Consider the following 21,760-nt stretch of genomic DNA (forward strand, 5'->3'; position numbering starts at 1 on the left):
TATTATTACTTAACAAGTGAATATTAGCTATTAGTATAAATATACATTGTGTGGTTATTTAACATAAATAATATCATACTGTCAATACATTCTGCAACCCGTGTTTTTGGTTTATTTTTAGAGAGAGGGAGTGCAAACAGGACAAGGGGCAGAGGGAGAGAGAGAAAAAAAATCTTAAGCAGGCTCCAGGTTAAGCACAGAGCCTGACACAGAGCTCGATCCTACAACCCTGAGATGCTGACCTGAGCCAAAATGAAGAGTTAGACGCTCAACCGACTGAGCCACCCAGGCACCCTTGCAACCTGTGTGATTTACTTAACAATGTGTCTTGCATTTCTTGGATGCATTTTCACATCAATATTCAAAGATGTATCTTACTCTTTTTTAAACCACTGTAGCACTGGCTACTGACCATAAGAGGGAAGTACCCAGCTTGTTTAACTATACCTCTGTTTGGTGAGTACTTAGGTTGTTCCAAAGTTTTTGCTTTTATAAACCATGTTGCAGTGACCATCTTTGCTCTCTGATTATTCCCTAAGTATTGCTCTGGGAAAGATAACTACAGGTGGCATGGGCAAGTTGCAGGGTGTGCATTTTTATTTTATTTTATTTTATTTCTTCTTTGCATTTCCACCTTTTTTATTGAGGTATATGTAATTGGCATATAACATTAGTTTCAGGGGTACGACATAATGACTGAATATTTGGATACGCTATGAAATGGTAACCACACTAAGTCTACTTTCCTCCTGACAGCATATAAAGTTACATAATATGCAATCCAATATTAACTAAAGTCACCAGGCGGTACAGCACCTCCCCATGCCTTATTTCTTTTATAACTGGAAATTTGTACCTCTTGGTCCCCTTCTCCTATTTTGCTTACACCCTCCCATCCCCCTACCCCCCCCCCCCCCAGCAATCATCAATCTATTCTCTGCATCTATGAGTTTGGTTTGGCTTTTTTTGTTTGTTCATTGGTTTTGTTTTTTAGATTCCACATAAAGTGAAATAATACAGTATTTGTCTTTCTCTGTCTGACTTATTTCACCTAGCATAATAATACCCTCAAGGTCCGTCCATGTTGTCACAAATGATAAGATTTCATTCTTTTATATGGCTAAGTAATTTTAAGTGTGTGTGTGTGTGTGTGTGTGTGTGTGTGTGTGTGTGTACATTCTAAAACTCTACATTTTTTAGGTGGCTCAGTCAGTTGAGTGTCTGACTCTTGATTTTGGCTCAGGTCATGATCTCACAGTTCATGAAATCCGAGCCCTGCATTGGGTTCTGCACTGACAGCACAGAGCCTGCTTAGGATTCTCTCTCTCCCTCTCTCTCTGCCCCTCCCGTGCTTGCGTGCACGTGTATGTGCACTCTCTCTCTCAAAACAGATAAACATTTAAATAATAATAATAAAATAAAACACTATATTTTTATTCCCACTCTCCCACATTTGTTTTTGATGTCACATTTTACATCTTTTTATTCTGTGTATATACTTTAATTGCTGTAGTTATTTTTTAAAATTTTTTAATGTTTTTTTTTTTTTTTTTTTAGAGAGGGAGAGACAGAGTGCGAGCCAGGGAAGGAGTAGAGAGAGAAGGAGACACAGAATTTGAAGCAAGATCCAGCCTCCAGGTTCTGAGTTGTCAGCACAGAGCTCAACACGGGGCTCAAACCCATGAACTGCAAGCTCATGACCTGAGCTGAAGCTGGACACTTAACTGACTGAGCCACCCAGGCACCCCTATAGCTATAGTTACTTTTATTACTTTTGTATGCTAGTTTTATAAGTGATTAGTCCACTACCTTTACTATATATTTTACCTTTGCCAGTGAGATTTTTACTTTCATATATATTTTTTTGTTACTACTTACTGCCCTTTCTGTTCAGCTTAAAGAAGTCCCTTTAACATTTCCTATAAGGCTGCTTTAGTGATGATATGCTCCTTGGGTCTTTGTTTATCTGGAAAACTTTTTTCTCTCCTTCAATTCTGAATGATAACCTTGCTGGGTAGAGTATTCTTGATTGTAAGTCTTGCTTTCAGCACTTCGAATACATCATGTCACTCCCTTCTGGCCTACAAAGTTTCTGCTAAAAAATCTGCTGATTAGAAAACATGAATAGACACCTCTCTAAAGAAGACATCCGGATGGCCAACAGGCACATGAAAAGATGTTCAACGTCATTCCTTATCAGGGAAATACAAATCAAAACCACACTCAGATATCACCTCACGCCAGTCAGAGTGGCCAAAATGAACAAATCAGGAGACTATAGATGCTGGAGAGGATGTGGAGAAACGGGAACCCTCTCGCACTGTTGGTGGGAATGCAAATTGGTGCAGCCGCTCTGGAAAGCAGTGTGGAGGTTCCTCAGAAAATTAAAAATAGACCTACCCTATGACCCAGCAATAGCACTGCTAGGAATTTATCCAAGGGATACAGGAGTACTGATGCATAGGGGCACTTGTACCCCAATGTTTATAGCAGCACTCTCAACAATAGCCAAATGATGGAAAGAGCCTAAATGTCCATCAACTGATGAATGGATAAAGAAATTGTGGTTTATATACACAATGGAATACTACGTGGCAATGAGAAAGAATGAAATATGGCCTTTTGTAGCAACGTGGATGGAACTGGAGAGTGTGATGCTAAGTGAAATAAGCCATACAGAGAAAGACAGATACCATATGGTTTCACTCTTATGTGGATCCTAAGAAACTTAACAGAAACCCATGGGGGAAGGGAAGGAAAAAAAAAAAAAAAAAGAGGTTAGAGTGGGAGAGAGCCAAAACATAAGAGACTGTTAAAAACTGAGAACAAACTGAGGGTTGATGGGGGATGGGAGGGAGGGGAGGGTGGGTGATGGGTATTGAGGAGGGCACCTTTTGGGATGAGCACTGGGTGTTGTATGGAAACCAATTTGACAATAAATTTCATATATTAAAAAAAATAAAAATAAAAAAAAATTAAACTCCAGAAAAAAAAAAAATAAAGGTTGTAGAAAACAAAAAAAAAATAAAATAAAATTTGAATTTTTATAAGAAAAAAAAAATCTGCTGATTATTTTATTGGGTTCCCTTGTATGTTATAAGTTGTTTTTCTCTTTTTGCTTTTAAGAGTCTTTGACTTTGACATTTTAATGATGTGTCTTAGTATGATTCTCTTTGGGTTCATTTTATTTGGAACTCTGGACTTCCTGGATCCGGATGTCTTGTTTTCTTCCCCAGGTTAAGGAAGTTTGCACACATCATTTCTTCAAATAAGTGTCCTCTTTCTGTCTCTTCTCCTTCTGGGCCCCTATTATGCAAATGTGGTTTCATTTGATGTTGTTTATATGTCCCTTAAGCTAGCTTCACTTTTCTTAATTCTTTTTTTCTTTTTATTGCTCCGTTTTGGGTGAGTTCCACTGCCCTGCCTTCCAGGTCACTGATCTCATATTCTGTTTCATCTAGTCTGCTGTTGCATCCCACCAGTGTATTTTTCATTTCAGTTATTGTATTCTTCAGCTCTGAGATTTATGTTTCCTACTTTATTCTATTTTCTGTCTCTTTGTTGAAGTTCTCTCTGTGTTCATTCTCCCAAGATCAATGAGCGTCTCTATGACCATTACTCTGAACTCTTTACCATGTAAATTACTTATCTCCATTTCATTAAGGGTTTTTTCTGGAGTTTTATCTTATTCTTTCATTTGGAACATCTTCCTGTTTCCTCATTTTGCTTGACTCTCTGTGTCTCTTTCTATGCATTAGGTGAAATGGCTGTCTCTCCCAGTCTTGAAGGAGTGATCACAGGAAAACTGGGAATGTGTTTCAGTCTGCTGTCTGTTCAGTGCCCTGTGGTGCTCCCTTGCCCAAAACTGTCTATCCAATTGCTTCAGTCCCATGGGGCCCAGAAATGCAAGCCCCCTTGGCCATCAGAGCCAAGCATTCAAGGGACATCCCCTGTGTGGACTGCATGCACTTGTCAGCAGTGGTGGGGCCACATCTGCCCACCAGGTTGGTGGAGCAGCCTCACACGGGGGTGTACTGGGTCAGGGTGAGCCAGCCCACCAGGTTTGGAAGGGTGGGACCACAGGACAGAACTGGGCCAGGGGACATGGCACTAGCAAGATAGAGTGCAAAAATGGTGTCCACTAGCAAAGTAGAATACAGAGTGCAAAAATGGAACCCACCAGAGCCTCCCTCCCCAGAGAGAGTTCCAACAGACCCCTGGCCCTCTGGCAGATACTTTAAGCTTAGCCAATGAACCTCCTTCACATATGGTCTGGGCATTTTCCAACCTGCTACTTTGGTACGGGGTCCCAGGACAAGTGGGTCTGTGTCTGAGTCCTTCAGGAGCAGAGTCTCAGTTTCCTACAACCTCTTGGGTCTCCTGGATATAAGTCTCATTGGTTTTCAAAGCCGGATGTTCAGCAAAGGGTTGGGGTGCCTAGTGTGGGGGTCAAATTCTCTTCTCAGGGATATGCACCATATTTGTGCATATGGGTGGGCACCCTCCTGCTTATGGGTCACTGCACTGGGAGTGGGGTCTTTAGCAAGACCATATCTCTGTCTTTTCTATCCATCTCAGTGTGGCCTTTTTATCCGTTGCTGTGGAGGAGCTACGCAGCTAGCTTTCAGGTCTTTTTCAGAGACAACTGTTCTAGACGTAGCTATGGATTTGGTGTGTCCACGGCAGGAAGTGAGTTCAGGGTCTTCCCACATCTCCAACTTCAGGATGTGTTGATTTTCAGCGGACAGAGGTGGAGGAAGAACACTCAAACCAAACAAGTCTCCAAAGAAACTAGATCCTTCTTCAACTGGCTGGCTGTAAGGGAAGGAAGACCTCTGGATTAGATCCTTCTTATGCCTTTTGGGATATTTTGTCTCCTCCAGACGCTCCCTAGGGAGCCAGGAAGAGCTGCTCCCAGTTGCACCATGCTCGCCATGCATTTCGATTTTTGATGGATGCTGCTAAGTGGTTCTCCAAAGAGGCTCAACCCGCTCATATTACCCCCACAGTACATGAGAGCACTCATTTCCTCAACCCTTCCCAACACTAGATATTTTACCTATTTTTGCAAATTTCTATCAGTCTTAAGGGGGTAAGAGAAAGTTCATTTTACTGAGCCCTTTCTCATGAGGTTGAGCATCTTTTCATGTGTTTATAGCCATTTGTATTTCTCTTCTGTGATCTGCCTGTTTACAGCTTTAATCTGATTTTCTGTTGGGTTATTTGTCTTTTTATTGATTTTTAGGACTTTGTGATTGATTAGATGTGGGGAATGGGGAATTAAAAGTCACACCTGGTCTTCAAGTTTGGGCAAACATGGAGACCATGGGGCCATTCGCTGGCGGGGAAGCACTGAGGGGACAGTGTCCAGATGGGGCTATTGGTATATGGCTGGATAGAGACTGGGGCTGCACCCTCTGGGCTGCTGCCATATCCATCCCCCCCTTACACACATGGGGCTTCGCCCTAAGTGGGACCCTTGGCTTGGAGGGCTCCGGACCATCATTCACAAATAATCAATAGCAACTGAGTGCCCACCATGTGTCAGACACTCTCCTAGGCAGTGGGAACACGGCAGTGAACAGACAAGAATCCGGCTCTGGGTGAGTCCATATTTTAATTAGAGGCAGATAACCAAAGTAAACTATAAATAAGATAATTTCCGATAATGATAGGTGCCATAAGGTGACAAAACAGTAATATGACAGAAAGTACAGATGGGGAGCACCTTTGGTTGGGTGGTCAGAGGAAGACTTTCCGAGGAGGAAACATTTGATTCTAGATCTGCATGATGAAAAGGGGCCCTGCCAAGATTTGGAGTAAGAGCATTCCAGAGACAATGGCAGGAGTCAAGGACTGAGCCAGGCCGAGGCTGCATATTACAGGTATGGAAAGAAGACTGGCACGGTTGGAGAGCAACAAATAGGAGGGTGGATGGGGAAAGGCAGTGTGAAAAGAAGTCGGAGAAATGGAGAAGGGCCAGATCAGGAAGAGGTCCTTGAAGCCATGGCCAAAAGCTTGGAGTTTATGAGAGACAGTCCTGATATGGTCCATGCCTTATCACACTTCATAGAGAACGGATTATAGGGGAGCATGAAGAGACCAAGAAATCCAGGTTAGAAGCTACTGAGGTGGTCCAATGAGAGATAGTAGTTGTCTGGATGTGAGTAGTAACAATGGGGATGATGGGGCGCCTGGGTGGCTCAGTCAGTTGGGCATCTGGCTCGATTTCAGTTCAGGTCGTGATCTCATGGTTTGTGAGATAGAGCCCCACACTGGACTCTGTGCTGACAGTGAGGAGCCTGCTTGGGATTCTCTCTCTCCCTCTCTCTCTGACCCTACCCTTCTTGTTACCGCGCCCTCCTTCTCAAAATAAATAAACTTTAAAAAACAAACAAAACAATGGAGATGACAAGAAGTGGAAGATACACAGCTATCTTTTGGGTAGAGCCTACAGAACCTACCAATGGACAGATGTAGTAAGCAAGAGCAAGCAAGGAATCAGAGGTGACTCCTCATGTTCTGGTCTGAGAAATTAAGCAAATGGTGGAATTAGATGGGGAAGATGGTGGGGGTGGGCATGAATGATTTGGGCAAGAGCAAGAGAATCAAATGTTTTAGTTCAGATATGTTAAGTCCAAGGTGGTTATCAGACATCCTAGGGGCACTGGGCCTCAGGGAAGAGTCCAGAGCTAAAGGTACAAATCTGGAGCTTTCTGCAAACAAATGGAATACTGCATATTTATTGCTTTGTGGCTTGAAATCCAACTATCCACCTTCTTCCCAAAAAGTACCCAGATCTCCTTTTTAATAATAGAATCCTCCTATCAACTCGGCAGGAGGCTAATTCCCAGTCCACTGCAGCCCTGACCTGAGGACTGAGCTGGGGAAGAGACGGTCGGGTCATTGAAAACCTTGGCATCTTCACCGACTTCCCAAGGCAGGCATATGATTTAAGTTCGGCCTATCAGACCCTCATTCCTGATTCTTGAAAGCTCAAGCAAGCGCCTCAACGAAGGAAGGCACATTCCAAGATCAAAGTCATGGTGGTGGCTAGTGTGTGTGAGGCGGAGACTCTCACCAAGGCCTGACCTTCACTACAGTTCCTACTACAAAGTCCCACGTCTTTTCCCAGCCTGGTCTCCTAGATCCCACGTAGGCTCCAATGGCCTTTCAGTAGATCTACTTTTTGCTCACAGCAGCCAGAGTTCCTTTCTGTTGCTCACAATCAGAAGCCCTGACTAATATATATAATATTTATAAGGTCATGTGGCTGGGGGCGCCTGGGTGGCTTGCTCATTTAAGCGTCCAACTTCACCTCAGGTCATGATCTCATGGCTCGTGGGTTCGAGCCCCGCATCGGGCTCTGTGCTGACAGCTCAGAGCCTGGAACCTGCTTCGGATTCTGTGTCTCCCTCTGTCTCTGCTCCCCCTCACCCCACACTCATGCTCTGTCTCTGTCTCCCAAAAATAAACATAAAAATTTTTTTAAAAAGAGAGAGACACCAACCAAGAGCTTTCTCCCTCTCTCTCTCCGTGTACACACACTGACAAAGGGCCGTGTGAAGACACAGCAAGAAGGTGGCCATCTACAACCCAGGGAGAGAGCCCTAGCCAGACATCAACCCTGCTGGCACCGTGATGGTGGACTCTCCAGTCCCCAAAACAGTGAGAACTGTTGTGACAACTTCCTGTTGTTTAAGCCACTCGGTCTCTGGTGTTTTGTTATGAGAGCCCCAGCTAAGACAGAGACCAAAAGCTCCAGGGCACCAACACCTCCCATTGGGGAAGGTATTACTGATCTCTTTAGTAGTTAACCCAGCCTGGAGCTTTTCCTCCCAAGAGCTGGGATGGCTCTCCTGGAGAAGGACCAAGATAAGGCCTCCTAAGTGGGGATCCTGGTGTGGCAGGAGATAGGATATTTCTTTTAAGAGCAGAACTGGGGTGGAAGATGAGAATAGTCATAAGGATTTGTTGTCACCAGTGTTGTCACCAGTGACTTAGCCCCGGGAGGTGATCTGTCACAGTGTAGAGAAAAAAGGCAATATTGCAGTGATGAAAAGGTTAAAAAAAAAAAAAAAAAAGCAAGGGGAGAAGGATATAGCCAGAAGGGAAGAGGAGCTCGTGAGATCCCAAACAGAGAAAATTTCCCCGTGGCCATTCCTAGGGCAGAAGCTATATGGGAGTCAGATACCCATAACGTGAAACCACTTAGAGCACCCCGGGGCTGGACCAGCACCGATGATGTTAGTCCCTGAAAATGCTCACCACCACCTCCCTCACCCCAAGTCCTTGCTCCTGCACCTGAGCCTCATTCCTCACCACCCTAGGAGCAAGGACATTGGCTACAGCAGGGGGGTGAGAGAGCAGGGAAGGGGAGTAGAGATCCAGGGGGTGGGACCAGAGTCTGTGTGGTCTGGGATAGGGCCCATCCTAGGGGAGCACCCTGGGGCTGGAGGCTGGACAGATGGGCAGCACGGAGGGGACATGAATAAGGAAGAGGTGTTCCCACCTAGAGAGTATCTGTAAGTCGGATGTGTAACATCTGAAGTTTTCCAACTGTAGTTTTCAACTTTACTGTGCATCCAAATCACCCAAAATGCAGATTCCCTGGAATCTGTATTTTTCATAAGTCCCCCTCCCCACTGCCCAGCAGTTGAGACATCCCAACCTCAGCCAAAGTCTTCCAAAGGGGCATGTTTATCATACGTTCTGCCTTCAGCAGGAGTTGCCGAGTTGGAAAGCATCATTTTCAACTGTCCCTTATGTTAAGAAAGAGGAGGAGGAGAAAGAGGAGGAAAGGAGAAGGGGAGAGGAGAGGAGAGGAGAGGAGAAAGGAATGAAAATTAAAAACTTCAAAAATTTTTTCAAGTCAGACTGCAGCTCCAGTGACTCTAACCTCTAACCCCCAAAAAAGCATCACAGCAGCTTTCAAGTGTCAATCCAAGTGCTGAGCCCCCTGAATTATCTAACCTTCAGCTTTAAAGAACCAGAGCAAAAAGGTCAGAAGGAAAACTACAGTACGTGGCAGGAAGTTTTTCTGCTTTGGATACTTGAAAGGTAGAAGACTTTCAGAGAGGGACACAGTCGAGAGAAGTCACCCATTTAAAATTAAAGATCCTCAGCCGAGCAAGCCAATTCTTTGAAACAGCTTACTTCTGACTTAATTTGACCTGTTATTGTTTAAATCATTAGGAGGAATCTTTGGAAAACACAATTGACCCCCTCACTCCCATGCTTCAAACCTTTTGTCAGCTCCCCAGCGTCTGGAACTGCATCCCCCAAAGTGTGACCTGCAGCAATGGCTGTTGGGCAAATAAAGGGCTCCTTGTTGCGAATAAGTTTGTAAAACACTGGGTGAAACCAAGTCAGACAGGTTTTCCTACAGGACTTCTCAGAGCCCTTATTATGCTAATGAGCACCGGCCATTGCTGGGACTGTGATGTGTGCAGCCCTTCCATCCCTGACCTGACCGCCACGGAACCCTTGTTTCAGGACTATGATCCCATGGACCCTGTTTGGGACCAACCCCTTAGTCTGGTACTCAAGGCCTTCCACACCCAGCCCCAACCCCCATTTCCACATGCGGCCACTCGTGACGTCCTAATCGCACCAGCTACTTGCCCTTTACCAAGCCCTCGAAAGGCTTCAATGCCCTGCTCAGGCTGCGCCCACCGCCACGGACGCCTCTCCTCCTCCTCTTTGCCATCAAACTTCTACTCATGTTTCAGGCCCTTGCTCAAACACATGGCCTCGATGGACCTTCACCTGCTCCCTCCTGCAAAAGTTAACTGCTCCCCGTTCTGGGCTCTATCACAGAGCTGATCAACCTGCACTGTGATTAGCCCGAGTCTCTCTGTTATTAATTGAGAGCTTCAAAAAGGCTGGGAGTGTGAGCCGACTACGGAAATATGTGTTGGCAATATTAATAGCTTCCATCTGTTGGCACTTCCTAAGGCCAGGCATTATTGTAAGCTCGTGACATGCATTAACACATGTACTCCTCACAACGTCACTTGCTGGGTAAGTACAACTATGATCAATTATTATGATCCCTATCTTAGAGATGAGGAAGCTGAGACTCAGAGAAGTTACCGTGCCCAAAGTCACATGACCAGCGAGGCACAGAGCAGGCAGGTACCCCCTATGCTCTCGAGCACTGTGTCACTTGAGGGCAGCAGAGGTGAGCCAGAGTCCAGAGCTGGCTGACTCAGAAACTACATGAGGGCACCAAGAACTCAGTTCTTGGGGCGCCTGGGTGGCTCAGTCGGTTAAGCTTCCGACTTTGGCTCAGGTCATGGTCTCACGGTTTGTGGGTTCAAGCCCCACGTCGGGCTGTGTGCTGACAGCTCGGAGCCTGGAGCCTGCTTCAGATTCTGGGTCTCCCTCTCTCTGCCCCTCCCCCTGTTCGTGCTCTGTCTCTCTCTCTCAAAGATAAATAAACATTTAAACAAATTAAAAAAAAAAAAAAAAGAACTCAGGTTCTTTATATCTCTCTGCTGTGCCCTCTCAGTGAATCTGCCCTCGGGCTGGCTCCCCTCATGGTGCCAAGACAGCAGCAACAGTCCCAGGCATCACGGGCAGACACAACAATCTCCAGAGGAAGAAAGGGCACAAGGAGTAGAGAAGCTAGAAGCGTTGTCTCCGGAGACAAACAGTTTGACCTCCTAGGTGTATGACCCCAGGCAAGCTAAGAACATGCAAAGATACAGCAAAGATGGAATGGACTGTCTTAAAAGGAGCCCCCCATCTTCTCTCACCCCAGGCTTTTCCCTATAACATTCTTCCATCCCTTCTTGGCCTGACTTTTTTTTAGGAATCAGCTTCAACCTCACCTCCTCCAGGAAGCCTTCCCTGATGACACCCCCCAGGCTGGGTTCAATTTCCTTGCTGTGTGCCTCTGAGCAGTCTGTCCTTGCCTCATTGTTGTACTCACCCCGCAATATTGAAACTACTTGTTTCATTGTCTGTCTTCCACACCAGGCTATGAGCTGAGGGAAAGCAGGGAGCGTGAACCTTGTCACCATCCCCAGTAACTGCTTCAGTGCCCACCACATGCAAGGGCCTTAAATAGTAGCTGCTGGGTGTTCCAGGAGAAGACATAAGGTCACTTAACTGAGGTCTAGGAGCGCGAGCTTGGCAATTCAGTTCAGTCATCTTCAAGTGTTGAGGTGGACAATTCGGGTGCATCAGCTTGTCCTTGTTCAAGGGCATGGAGGAGCCTTGGCCTCGTGTCCAAAGAACAAGGTGAGCCATGTGCAAGCAAAATGGCTCCCTAGATTTTCCCCCAGAATCTGGGACAACCTTCCCAAAAGTATAGTCAAGAGTCAAGGGGCGGGGCACCTGGGTGGCTCAGTCAGTTGAGCGTCCGTCCGACATCAGCTCAGGTCATGGTCTCACGGTTCGTGGGTTCAAGCCCCGCGCTGGGCTCTGTGCTGACAGCTCGGAGCCTGGAGCGTGCTTCAGATTCTGCGTCTCCCTCTCTCTCTGTTCCTCCCCTGCTCTCACTCTATGTGTCTCTCTCTCTCAAAAATAAATAGAGATTTATTTTTTTAAGAAAATTGTTTTAATAAAATTAAAAAAAAAGAGTCAAGGGGCAAAGTACAGACTCTTAAGTCATACAAACCCTAGAGGGTCAAGATCTGAATCTGCTGCTTCCCGGCCATGCTTTAGGGCAAGTGTCATCGTCTCTCTGGGCCTTAGTTTCTTCAACTGTAAAATGGGGTTAAAAGAGATACTTCCTCCAAAGGCAGTTGCAAAGATTAAACAGCGTTCTATAGAAAGCCTGAAACATAGTCAACCGCCAATAAACACTGGCTGCTGTTGGCAGTGTGCACATTCGCAGTGACAAAGCAGCACAGAAGCGGTGGCCTGTTTTAGAACCGTATCTCTGGGCCTGGTCTCTGGAGCCCCAAAGAGATTCCCTGCTGGGAACAACATGGTGCACACAGGGTGGAAGTTTCGCTGGCCGAGCACACCACTGCCTCTCAACAAAGATGAGCTCATGACGAGGTAGACGAGGTCATCGACAACAGCTGAGAAATGCAGGGCAGTGGGCAGGGTCAAAGCCAAGCTCTCTGAGTAATAATGGCTAATTGCATATAGAGCTACGGAAGTGTTTTAGGAATAGAACTCTCCTCAATTTTTCCTCTAGGTCAGTTTTAGGAATCCCTGCTGCACAAGCTGTTAGAGAAGCGCGACAGCATGTTGAAAGGGTGTAGACAAGGGGTCAGGACACTTTGATTCTTGCCCCCATTCTGCCCGAGGCTTGTTTCCCAACCTTGAACAGGCCCCTGCCCTGCTCTGGCCTCGTTAGCCTCGGCGACCTCGCAAGTGTCTCCGGGCCTGCGGCAGGTCTCACAGGGCGGTGGCTAAGACAGCAGCCCTTCCCGGGTTCAAATCCCATCTCCACCACTTAGACACCGTCACCCTTAGAGGGTCATCTCCAATGTCCCTGAGCAAGTCTCGAGCTTGTTGTATCTCAACTGGGGATTGTAATTGTGCCTACTTCACAGGACCTACCTACCTCTGTTCTCCCACCAACTCTTATGAGGATTAAAGGAGGTAATTACATAAAGCTCTTAGCCAGTCCCGGCACAGGAGCACTCGATAAGTGGTAGCTGTTATGATTATTTTGAGTCAGTAATTCTCTTGGCACTTTTGATGACAGTGAAGCCCGGGAAAACCTTGCACACACCGTGCATTTGACACAGATGCATAAATCCCCTCCAAACAGGGACATCACAGCCCACAGGGTAGTGAGGGGCTCTGTCCCAGGGCTTTGTAGCTTTCCGCTTCCACAGCCTCAAAGTGCCTTTGAACCAAACACCTTATCAAGGCCTTTGGCTCTGAGCCTCTGTCACGTTAGGCATTAGCTGCGCTCTGCTACTTAAACTGATGGCTGCTATTCCCAGCAGGAATAGACTCCACCTTAAATAGAAAAAAAAAAAAAGTGCTTGTAGGGTTTGGGAAAGTGACAAGCCATACTTTGTCTCCATTACTAGTTTTCATGTTCTCCTTTAAAAGGAAAAAGAAAAACTTTTGCTCTGCCAGAGGTTAAAAACCTGGGTGGGAGAACCAGACGTACTTGGATTTAAGTCCAGGCTCTCTACCACTCACTACCCATGACTGAGCGCAAGTTACCTCATCCCGCCGAGGCTCCGCCGGAGCGCTTGTAAAAGATTAGAAATAGTACCTACCTCTTGGAGTGGCTGGTGGGATTACATGTGACAATGCAAGTAAAGCTCTTAGCATAATATCCAGTGTGCAGTAAGGGCTTAATAAGAAGGGGACATTATTACCGTCACCAAGAAGAGCTAGTGGAGAGATGAATTCACAAATGATAATAAGGTGGGTGGCCGGCGGAGAATTCTCCTTATGGAACCCACCCATGATGGCGTTTAGCCAGGTGGTAAATGTTACCAAGCACGGACAACCTAAGTGGCTACTGCAGTCCCCACCTAATCTATTATACGATTAACCTACATATCATGTTTATTGTTCACTGTTTGTGTCGCCTCCCTAGAATGTAAGCTCCTCAAGGGTAGGGTCTTTGTGTCCTTTGTTCACTGATGCATCCCTAGCACCCAGCGCAGTGCCTGGCATACAGTAGGTGCTCAGTAAATATCTAAATAGCTGCTGAAGGAATGAATGAAAGTACTTTGGAACCTGGAGAAAGTTACAAATGTCTATAATGACTCATAGATAGTTGTTGGTAAGATTCTTTTGCACTCGCTGATTGAGTTTGCATTTAGCTGATAACCTGAGACACAGCCAGACACGCCTCAGACCTGAGGCAACGGCTCACTGCACGCTCCACCTCCAAGGCAAAACATGGCAATAGGTCACAGGGTCTTTGCATTTGGAGGTTCTTCCCCCTTCGGTCCTGTCCCTAAAAGGCTGTGTGTCACAGGGTCCTACCGTGGATTCTCTTTCCTCATGTTCTCCCTCCTGAGCCAGTACCCTCCCCGGGTGTTAAATACCTTTCCCTGTGCTGGAGCCTCCCGGACCCCTTTGTCTCCACCGGGGAAGCAAGCTGCTTCCCTGACTTTTCTGCCTGGATGAGCTGTACACAGGACCTGTGCCCAATGAAAACACGGGGCCCCTCGCTCCAACTTTATTGTGAATTTCAAGACCATGGCAGCAGAGCATTGAACCAAGTGCAGAACCCTTCTGAGCGCAGGGCGACTGCCCAAGGTTGCTAACCCACAAAGCCAGCCTTGACTGCAGCCATGAAACTCAAACCAGTCCGAGGTTTAACTCGCCATCATTCTCGCATGCCAACGCGCTCCTTCTCGTAAGTTCCTCATTCAAAGAACATCCCGCCATCCACCCGGTCAGCCGAGTTACACTGTGCGACACTTCGCCTCAGCCCCGTCGCCAAAGTCTATGGAGTCCACTTCCCAGAGGCCTCTGCCATCTGTCTGCACAGCTCCTTTCTGCGGCTGCCCTAACCTGGGCCGACAGCCTCCTACCCACTCCTTGCCTCCCGTCTCCCACCGCCTCCAAGCCCTTCCGTAGATCACCGCACAGAGATCTTCCTGAAGCGCAAATCCTTACCATGAAGTCCACGCTCTTCGACGTGACAGAGAAGGCCCAGACGATGTGACCTGCTCCAGCGGCGTGTGGTGACCACGCCGAGCTTTGTCTAGATCCTTGCCACGTGCCATTCCTGGTGCCCGAAGCACCCCGGGGCTCCCACCGCTTTCCCCTTCAGTAGTTTCTTCCTGGAAAGCTTCCTTGACCCCCACACCCAGAGGGGGCCCCTCTCCTCTGGGCTCCATCGGCCCTTGTTCCTCCTCATCTCAGCATCGGTCATGAGATGTCTAATCCCTGTTCGCTGGTCCAGTCCCTCAACAGGTGGTAAGCTACTGAGGGTGTCTCCGTGCTCCCCACCACATTCTGGAACCGGCACAGTGCCTGGCTATTTAAGGCCATTGTAGCTCTAACTGGGGCAGAGTCTAAGTAAGAAAATGGAGCGTGCTGACCTTCCAGCTGACGGGCCAAAAATAAACAGCTAAACAAACAAGCTCCATCAACACACCTTCTGCAAAGTCTCCCTAGAAGGGGTAGGAGAGGGCGCCTGGGTGGCTCAGTTGGTTAGGCGTCCAAGGTCATGATCTCGCAGTCTGTGGGTTCGAGCCCCATGCCGGGCTCTGGGCTGACAGCTCAGAGCCTGGAGCCTGCTTCAGATTCTGTGTCTCCCTCGTTCTCTGTCCCTCCCCCCGCCTACACCCTCTCTCTCTCTCTCTCTCAAAAATAAACATTAAAAAAATTTTTTTTTAAAGATATGAGAGACACCAACCACACAAACTTGTGCATGCATTTATCATAGAGCAGGTGGGTACATATTTAACTCCAGGATGGGGATGGGCAGTCGGAGGGACAATCATACTTCGTTATTTCCTCTCCGATATTCAGCACCACCCCCCACACCCCACTCCTACTCTAAGCCTTTGGGGCAGGGCAGCTAGGACCATCTGGGGCACCACCGAGGCAAGCTCAGGCCTGCCTGAGGTCGGCTAAGTACCATCTTGTTACAGAAACAAGGAGGAGAACAGACCCCTGGACGAGAGGCAAACATTTGTGCTCCCTATGACTTCATTTTCTGGTATCCTGATCGTTTAAAAACTTAAAAAAGAGCAGGATGTCTTTTCTTTACCCGCATACCCAATCATCAAGAATGCTGAAACTGTTTATATCATTTTAGAGGAATAAGATAAGAAAACATCTTAAGAGGAAACATGACCCATACTTTAAAAGATGGACATCATATGCGGGAGAACATTCTGAATGAGATCAATATAAGCAGAGTTCACTGTATTTTAAATAGCAAGACTTAAGTAGGCTTTTATTCATAACGGCAATGGACAGTCCTTTAAATTATGCTGAAGCATCAGGGGGACAAAAGGAGCGAGAGAAGTTAAGTGATGGTCCGGAAAGCCTATCTGCCGGATCCTAAATGAAGCAAAATTGAAATGCATTTTTCCAGAAAGCTAAACAAATTATAAGTAGGAACAATTAGGTAATGACAATTCCGCTAGTAAAAATGCATATATATTTCTGCGTTCCTATTTATAACAGGGCTACAAGGTGTCAGTCCTCCGGTTACTGCCGCACGGAGGCCGAGCTTTAATTTAGGATAAAAATACTCAGGGAACGGGAGCAGGGACTTTGGTCTAGATAGAACGGTAACCCACAGTCAAGATTACCCAGCTAGTACGTTCCAGATTTTGACCAGGAAGGCACCAGGGAATAAACAGTTCGCCCTGAGAAAGCGGGGATTCTGAACTGCCAAGGAATTGTTCCCATAGTCTAAAAAAATGCAAATATCGTTTTAGGAGCAACTGTGAGTTGTGTCATCGAAAGGCACCTCAGAGACATGTTTATTTCTTAAGGAAAAAAGAGAAAGCAAGAGAAAAAAACCAGGGAACTTTAGAGCTTCCGTTTGGACTTTTGAGACCGAGTTTACCAAGTAAATGCTCAGCACCATTTTACGGGGCCGCTGGTTAAAGATTCCATTTTGATTTTAATGGGGAGATCAGTGAAATCTCCAACCCAGGCCAGCTCCCACCTCCCCTCCTCCATCTACCAGGAGAACAAAGTATTGGAAGACGTGCGTCCCGGGGAGTCGTCGACATAGTGGATATTTCTAATTTACCGATAGAAAACTCTCCAGTTAAAAAAAAAAAAAGAAAAAGAAAAAGAAAAAAAAAAACAGGCCAGCTAGTAATCTATTTAAAACCACGGCTGACATGATAAATGAAACAGAATAAATGTATACAGAGACTGAGCCTCCCCGGGAACGCGGTGGGGGGACCTGAGCGCTTCTGCTGACAGCGACTTTCCCGTCAGTGGCCTGTCTCTCTTGGAGGCAGCTGTCAATCACGGGCCAGCCCGCGCTCCCGGGGGGGTTCATTGTGCCCGCAGACAGTTGTGGAATAACTGCTCCTAGGCGTCGGAGCAGCAGATGGAGTGTATCTGTCAATCATTGTCACTAATTATTAACTTCTGTCACTCAGAGCAAGGCAACATCTCGGCGCCTGATCCGCTGTGATTTGATCTGCCACGCCACCTCCGAGACAGACAGAGCAACCCTTCATTCCGGTCACACTCCCAGCACTTTGCTGGGTCAGCCGGCGTGACTCAGTGTTCTCGCCACCCCGCCCCCAACTGCCTGGCGCACGTGGGTGCGCACGGGCACGCGTGCTTCCCGAGGGCAGCCACCGTGAGGGGCCTCCTCCCGGGGCCCCAGGGCCGGGGGCGCTGCCGCTCATTAATTATTGAGGAAGGACGGTTGTATCTTGGCCGCTGGCAGAGACAGGGCCAAAGTGTAAAAGAAGACCAATTTGGAGGGTTTTCTTCTCTTCACACCACCCTGGGACCGGCGATTATCAGCCGAGTTCACATTGATTATATTCCTCTGATCTTTTCTCAACCCTCTGATTTTGGAGCTGGAGATGTGTCAGCCTGAATAATTAATTAAGGCATCTGTAGCAGGCTTTGCAAACAGGAGTTGCAACCTAAGGGGATATTTGCTACCCTGGGTTCAGAGAGCCTCTCCGTGACAAGACTGGGAAAGGGGCTTAGAGAGCTTCAAGGCCAAGCTCCCCCACAGTGGCACGTGACCTGCCCGAGGTCACACAGCCCACTGCGCCGGCACCCCAGGGAAAGCTCTCGCCGGTGCACATACATGGAGCTCAGGAGCTCCTGGCTGCTGCACCCACTGTCCTCCACCAGACCGCCTGGGCAGATGGACAAACGTCCCCTGGAGCGGCTGAACCAGCGTTGGCGGCCACCCACTCATGCTCTGGAGTCCAGACTGCTGGGTGCCATTGGATAAGTCACTTTCCCTCTCTGAGCCATGATTTCCTTATCTGCCAAACAAGGATACCTCCAGAACCTTCCTCAAAGGCGGGCTGCAACAGTTCAACGAGAACATTCCAGGTTAAAGTACCCAGCATGGTGCCTGCCCGGCACACTCGAAGGTCTCAATAAATAAAAGCCACGACGGTTCACACCAGATCAGTGCAGGGGCTGGTCTCATCTCAAAAAGTAAAAATTGGATTTTAAGATCTACTGGGAAATGCTCATCAATTATTATTTTTTTAAGTGCAAGTGACTATATTGACGTTAGCCAAGCTCTAAGCCTAACAAAGCTAGCTGTAGCTCCCATAACTAGGTCCTCAGGGGCCTGCTTTGGTGGATTGACAAGGATTTGTGGTAAGCATATCAATCGTTTATGTGTAAACAGTAATGCACCTGTGGCTGGGTCTCTTCAAAATCAGTTGTCCTCTTAGGCAACTAAAGCACTCCCCCTCACTTCGGTTGCCATTCCTATTTGCTTTCTCGAAGGAAGGGGCTCTGGGGAGTTCTAGCCCAACCCTGATTAGAAAACAAAGCAAATTCCAAATTCTAAAATCACAAAATCTGACTGCATTTGCAAAAGCACCCCACCGGTTCCAGCACCTGCCGGGGATGCTCCAGGCCACCCAAGATGAAAAGCTGGTGCTTTCCCTAACCCCCAAAGATCCCACCAGACCCCCTGCTCCAGTTACAACGCCAGTGTAACAAATTATCCCCAAACAAGGTGGTATAAAACATTCATTTATTATGCTCTTGGGTTCCGCGGGTCAGGAGTTCAGACAGAACACTGTGGAGGTGGCTCCTGTCTGCTCCATCATCTTGAGCCCCAGGGCTCCTCAGTCATCTGTCTCCTTTGTAGCCCCTTCACATGATCTCTCCAGCACCCAATCAGCGCCAAGGTAGTCAGACTGCTTACACTGCAGCCCAGGTTCCCGATGGGCATGGGGAGGAGAGGCTGGGGAGGGAAGGGGAAGAAGAAGCAGGGAAAGGGAGGAGGAAGAGATGCCACCCGTCACCTTCTATGACCTAACGTCCCAAGTCAGGCAGCCTCACTTCGTGCTGCCTTGATCGTACTCTCTTGATCGACGCAGTTGCAAAGCTCCGGCCAGTTTCAAGAGGAAAATCAAGCTCACATTGTAAGAAGAGCATGGGTCAGATGTATACTGGTGTAGCCATCTTTGGAAATCATCATCTGTCACGCCTGCTACGAGCACTGTCCTGGAGGCTGGAAGCCAGACACACACCATTGTCAGGGAAGGCTCGTGACTCCAGCTCTGGAGCTGGGTGAAAAACTGGGATCTGAGTTGAAGATCACACAGAGGACAGACACCCTGAGTGGGAAGAGGTCTTGAGGACGCTCCCTTGACATCACGCTCCGACTCTTCTGTACACAGTGGATTCGGTCACAGCCAATGCCTTTGCCGGCTTTTACCCTGCCAGTGCCTTGAGATGAGAGACACCCTCCAGTTCCTGGGATACGCCAAACTCCTCCTGCCTCAGGGCCTTGGTGTATTCCATTCCCCCTGCTAGGAATCCTCAGGGCCAACTGGGATGAAATGAATCACAGCACCGTATCATGGTCACCTGGCAGAGCCCCACTGTACCCCAGCCTGTGGCTGCCAGCAGCCTTGCTGGAGGAGAACTCGGGTTTATCTGTTCTTTTCTCTACAGGTTCTCTATGGGTTCCTTCCAGCTCCCGGCCAATAAACAGTAAGACTTGCTGTCTAAACAACATCCGGTTCTGTGGAGTCGCCAGTTTTATGCCCCAAGTGTATTCACGCCCTCCTGCTCGGGTGACCGGACCTGGGGCTTCATGCAGACATTGTCCACTAGAACTTTCTGTGATGATGGAAATGTTCTGTGCTATCCAATTCAGTAGCCATGAGCCACCCATGGCTACTGGGTACTTAAAATGTGGCTGGTGCAACTGAGGAGCTAAATTTTCATTTTAGCTTGCTTTGATTAAATTGAACTTAAATTGGACGAGCACTGGGTGTTGTATGGAAACCAATTTGACAATAAATTTCATATTTTAAAAAAATAAAAATAAATAAATAAATTGAACTTAAATTTAAGCAGCCACATGTGGCTAGGTGCTACCATATTGGACAGCACAGATTTCCATTTTTCAGCCCTTAGAGCAGATTCTAAGTCCTAAGGCAGAAAAGAGACTTTCAAAAGAGGTTGCTCAAGGACAACCCTACCGATGACAGGCTCACCTCTGTGCCTCCAGTCCCCATGGGTCCTGAACAGCTTGGACATCACTTAAAGAAGGGGAAAGAAGAAATTACAAAACGTAACCCTTCCCTACTGATTGCTCCATTCAATCCAGTCTTTTCTGAAAATTATATTCAGACTGCTTCTCTCGCTAAATATTAGAAGGTCGGGGTGGGGCGCCTGGGTGGCGCAGTCGGTTAAGCGTCCGACTTAAGCCAGGTCACGATCTCGCGGTCCGTGAGTTCGAGCCCCGCGTCAGGCTCTGGGCTGATGGCTCAGAGCCTGGAGCCTGTTTCCGCTTCTGTGTCTCCCTCTCTCTCTGCCCCTCCCCCGTTCATGCTCTGTCTCTCTCTGTCCCCAAAATAAATAAACGTTGAAAAAAAAAATTAAAAAAAAAAAAAAAAAAAAAAAAGAAGGTCGGGGAGCTGGAATTCAGCGTCAGAAATCCAACAGGCTTCTTCCCTGAGCATCCTCTCCATCATCCCAGCATCTGCCCAGAAAGCAGAAAACATCCCGGGCCAACTGTCTGTCCTTTAATTCTGAGAGACCAGACTGCAGGAGCCCCCCTGCAGGTGCCCCCCACCCCCCGCAGGTAGTGGAGCGTGCTACCAAAGGCATCTGAGAACACCGGGATGAGCCATCGACTTCATCTGAGGCTGACCGGGGCTCTAGGCAGAACTAATGGCTCAGTTATAGACCTCATTAGCCAGGTGGGATTTTCGCCTTTTCCTTACTGTGATTTGGGGCTGGGGCACGGGGGGTGGGGGTCCTCCCTCTACTACTGAGTGGAAGGAATTCTGCAACAAGGTTAGATTACTGCCATTTCTGAGAGGGAACAAAAATCAATTAAAAAAAAAGAGTCAGGGAGAGGGTAACAAATGAATTTCTTCATCGTGTGTGCTGATCACTTAAGATAGGATTTTCCCCTGCGGGGAATACAGCAAAGAGTAACAGTACTTCTGGGGCATTTGATAAGGAAAAAAGTTCTCTCTCTGTGGCGATTAACGTTGCCATCTCCCACTTTTTCCTGCAAAAGGGGCTCAGAACTCTTCCATTCAGTCTCCAGCTTAATGTAGCCTCCTGGACTCCCCGACTCCCTCACTTCGGGGTGTTCAGCTGCGGGGAGGAACCAGCGTGCCAGGCTCACCGTGGACAAATGCATGCCCTTCAGACAACACAAATGCATTCTGTCCCTCTAGCAGACCTTTCTGGGGGAAAACCTGGCCATCATTCCCCCCGGATGAATCTCTTCCTAGAAGACAAGGAACGAACTCCCCGACACCAAGCCTCCCTGCCCCTCCCCCAGTACTTAGTCAGAAGCTTCTAGCACTGCAAGCAAGTCTCTCTGTGCTCTCATAACCTCTGACAACTCAGATCGCTAACCATATTTCCGTTGGAGAAACTTTTATAAAATATTACAATCAATTCAATTGCATTAACACATTTGAACCTCGAAGTTCAACACAGTGGAAAACACAATACTTCTCTATTATATCAGGTGTCTGGTCAGATATATATCACACGAAACTGAAACCAGAGGCACTGGGGGACCCTGTTTATCCCAACTTAGCAAGAGGAATTATCTGACAGTTGGAAATGAAAAACTACTAATAAACATTACGGTTTATTGAAAAGTTTAAACAATAAGATTAAGGGAACTTCTGCAATATTAAGAAAT

The 21,760-nt window shown here is 47.4% G+C and overlaps 1 long non-coding RNA gene across 2 annotated transcripts in view; it reads right to left on the reverse strand.

Annotated features, from left to right (window-relative positions):
* The window catches only part of LOC123597657, an 87,020-nt gene that overhangs the window by 53,949 nt on the left and 11,311 nt on the right, over positions 1 to 21,760 (reverse strand). The window contains exon 3 of one of the 2 annotated variants that reach the window (XR_006712198.1): positions 3,208 to 4,815. The exons of the other annotated variant lie outside the window; for it this stretch is intronic. This is a non-coding gene — a long non-coding RNA (uncharacterized LOC123597657). Of the gene's footprint in view, positions 1 to 3,207; positions 4,816 to 21,760 lie in introns of those variants that run through there. 2 annotated transcript variants of the gene reach the window in all.

The sequence above is a fragment of the Leopardus geoffroyi genome, chromosome C1, assembly GCF_018350155.1.
Source record: "Leopardus geoffroyi isolate Oge1 chromosome C1, O.geoffroyi_Oge1_pat1.0, whole genome shotgun sequence".
Taxonomy (NCBI): Eukaryota; Metazoa; Chordata; class Mammalia; order Carnivora; family Felidae; genus Leopardus; species Leopardus geoffroyi.